Genomic DNA, 3,599 nt, shown 5'->3' on the forward strand with positions numbered 1-3,599 from the left:
CGCACCCTCAGACCAATAGAAGGGGATTTCGAACTAAGCTAACGAAGGTGATTCGCTCCAAGCCGAAAGAAAGCGCTCAAGGGATTATGTCGAGATCAGGTNAAGCAAGGTATGGTATGGTGAATGCCAGCAACTTTCACTTGTTAGGAGTAGGGGGGCTGAACAAAGAGCTCTTTGTATAGGTTAGGTTTTCTGCGCTTTGAAGCTTACCTCATTATTATGAAAAGGTGAAGGTTTTCTAAAGGAGCTTTTCAGCCCTTTTGCTGGATTGTTGGTCCGCCCTATAGTATAGAATGAATAAGGAGAGGTTTATCGATGACCGAGCCACTCAACTACTACTCCTTACCTCACCCCCTTGTCACTTAAAGGGCGAAGTCGCCGAAGCAAGTCTAAAGGCCAAAGAGTCATCTTTGAAGCCACGAATTAGTCCTTACTCATAGTAGAGTGTAAGGCAGGTTTGGGTATAGCAGGACTTGAACCTGCGACCATTAGGTTAAAAGCCCAATGCTCTACCAACTGAGCCTTACACCCCAAAAAAGACGTAGTAGGAAATAAGGATTGGTGCGGAAAAGAGGGTGGCCCCCCTTCTTCTCATCATATTAAAGGAGCGCGGAGGCTCGTACTACAGAGCAAGCGAAGAAAACGTAAGGGCGTGCGTTAGCACTCCTGCAAGAAAACGGCCTAGCTAACGCGCCTCTTTATTTATTAGGTTGGGTACTTGTTTCCACTCATTGAAGATTCTATCTAAAAAAAAAACTCAACGGGGGATACTAAAATTGCTCTCACTGACACCATTTACGAGAAGGTGAGGGCGTCTTTCTTTCCAGCCGCTCAACTGTTCGAGCTTGGTTCCGAGTCTACAAAGGTAGAATGCCTGGTCGAAGGCCCAATACAGTAGGTAGCAGGCGTGTTTTGGCTCCCGAGCGAGAACGAGAAATAGGAGATGCACCATCCTTGCTGCTACGTACGTTTTCCTTGACAGATTCAGCCAATTGAATCCACACTCAAACTCAAAGGAGGACCACAAGCTCGGGGCTCGATGAAACAAAAAGTATCAGCATTAAGAAACTTCTTGGGGAGCAGTGTAAGAAAGAGCCCGGCATTCATTTTTTCATGAATATTCATATTCATAGCTGAGTCTACTAAAAGAGGGACCAGTCTCATCGTGGTTATTAGAGGACACCTCAGATCGTTCACCTCTAATGTGACACGTTCCCTCCCAGTTATATGATCAAGGGGATCAGTCGGCTAGTTTTCGGGGCTATTCTTCTTCCGGGGAGAAAAAGTAGTCCCTTCTACTGACCAAACCCTCAGTTCGGAGGTCTTCGTCAACATGTTACGAAGCTCCAGTCTTCGGCGGGTCACCATTACTTGACTTAGAAACTAAACATTTGGGCAAGGGAAAGCCCAGTGCGCCTGGTGCAAATGGCTTTTTTTTCATGATATACCAATAAGAATGGAGGGTCCTCCCTACCCCTACGTACATGATTGATAGAATCACTATGTAGGTAGGGCGGTCAACTTGATGCGGTAGAGGCATGAGTGCAGTTCGATCTTGGGGTGTATTCGTTTGTAGTGAGTAGGGCCTCTTTCTCGTTGATCAACTCGCCTCCACTCTATTGAAAAGTAGGAATTCCTACGTTGTCAACGAACGCGTCTCGGGCCGGATTGACTAACCTAACCCCTCTTTAAGGAGGCTCTTCCATAATTGGGTGCTCTGCTTTAGTGTGAATGACAAAGGCAAGGTTTGGTAATACCCAAAACAAATGAAAAGAGATCGGAGTCGATAGTTTTTGGCAAGGAACTTGATCCCCCCCCCCCAAAAAAATAGGGGGGGGGGAGCTGCGGTCGAACTCTAATTCTGGAAAGAAGTCGGGGCCCCTTTTCCAAGTCTACCAGATAGAAGATGATAGAGGGCCAACTATCGTTGTCTTGCACAAGACGGTGCCCTTTCACTTAGAGTTCCTTCCTTTGTAGCATAATCTGATGATACGCTTTGGCGATCTTACCTACCAAATAAAAGGCCTGCTAGGTGATCGAAATCGCTCAGGTCAGTGAGGACTCATTCACTCACCTACTCCTTATCTATTTAATAGTCTCTTCCATATACTGAATTCAAAAGGCGACCCGCCGCGCCAGGCTGTAAGATAGAGCTGTTGTACTACTTGACTGGTAAGAAAGAGCTTCCGTAAGAACTGGATACTCTTGTATGTACGGTAACCCTCTCTTCCGCTACTGGTGGACTGTTGCACAGAAAGGCCGACAGAAGCAACGTTTCTTAGCGCGCTTTTCAAGCGCTTAGCTTCTGTTAGCGGCGGGGCGGCCATGTTGTTTAGTTGAAAGCCTAAGCCAAGAAGGTACGAACGAAGTGACGGGCCCCTTTCGAAGATAGGGGGCGGCTTTCTTGTGGTAGTAATTGCGAGCATCTCTCCTCTTCTCTTAGCGTGCACAGTTTGCTTACATGCTGTCTTAGGCACATCTCTCTTTCTTAGTTTCACGCTGGCCTAATGATAATATAATGAATGAAAGTCAGTCTTTTAGTAAGCGTATTTAAGCAGCTTTTTAGTGTATAAGCAATTCTTTAGTGGTCGCACCGAAAGAAAGGTACGTACGGTGGAGGTTGGTTGAAGATGATGTTACGCAGCGTTCAGAACCAGTCTTGAAGTGAATGAATTAGAAAGAATTAAGGAAATGAGACGACTCTTTCTTGAACTATATCATAAACAAATCTTATCCTATACACCAATCACGAGTTTTTCTCTATTCCTCTCGTATATCGTCGTAACGCCCTTAATGCTAGGTTTTGAAAAAGACTTTTCGTGTCATTCCCATTTAGGTCCGATTCGGATCCTTCCGTTGTTTCCTTTTCTTTCCGCACCTTTTCCTCAAAATGATCAAGAAGATTGTACACTTGAATTATATTATTTAATTGCTTATTGCTTTCCAAAAATCCTACTTCTACAATTGCTGGGTCACCGGGTTATTCAAATAAGTCGTGTTTTCCGTGGTTTTCCCATGTTAGAACTTCCGTACCAATTCGGTCTATCCGGAATGGATCGGTTAAACATTCCATTAGGGAGCCTGGTCTTGACTCTTCTGTGTGGTATTCATTCTTGTTCGGCTCTTGGAATCACATCCAGCAGTGGTTGGAACAGCTCGCAAAATCTAACCACTTCACCTACTTCATTGCCCCCAACCCTTTCTCGTACCTCTATTAAAACAGAATGGTTTCATGTTCTTTCATCGATTGGTTATTCCTCTCTGTTCGTATCTCTTTTTCCAATTTCGGTCTGGATTAGTTCACAAGATTGAATGGCCAATTCTCCTCCGGACCCTTGATTCGATTGTTTTCCAAGAATGTTGAGCCGGGTATGTAAGCCATGTATATGGGAGGAACAACAATAAAAAATAAGGGCTTTCGGGTTTTTTCACCTGGTCTTGCATTGCAGCTATTTTAAAATTCTTATTTATATTATATTTATAATATAAATCTTTTAGAAGAAAGATTATAACTATGTCCCATCTCGATGGTGGGACCAACCAAGATGTATGTCGTCCAACCCGACCTCAGACTCTTTCTTCCCGACCTATTTTACTCT

General features: G+C 44.4%; 1 non-coding gene across 1 annotated transcript; it reads right to left on the minus strand.

Moving 5' to 3' along the window:
- Window positions 1–458: 458 nt before the first annotated feature.
- TRNAK-UUU (transfer RNA lysine (anticodon UUU)) lies at window positions 459–531 on the minus strand. Its single transcript has one exon. It is a non-coding gene; the product is annotated as a tRNA-Lys (tRNA).
- Between the last annotated feature and the right edge of the window lie 3,068 nt (window positions 532–3,599).

The sequence above is a fragment of the Primulina huaijiensis genome, chromosome 11, assembly GCF_012295235.1.
Source record: "Primulina huaijiensis isolate GDHJ02 chromosome 11, ASM1229523v2, whole genome shotgun sequence".
NCBI lineage: Eukaryota > Viridiplantae > Streptophyta > Magnoliopsida > Lamiales > Gesneriaceae > Primulina > Primulina huaijiensis.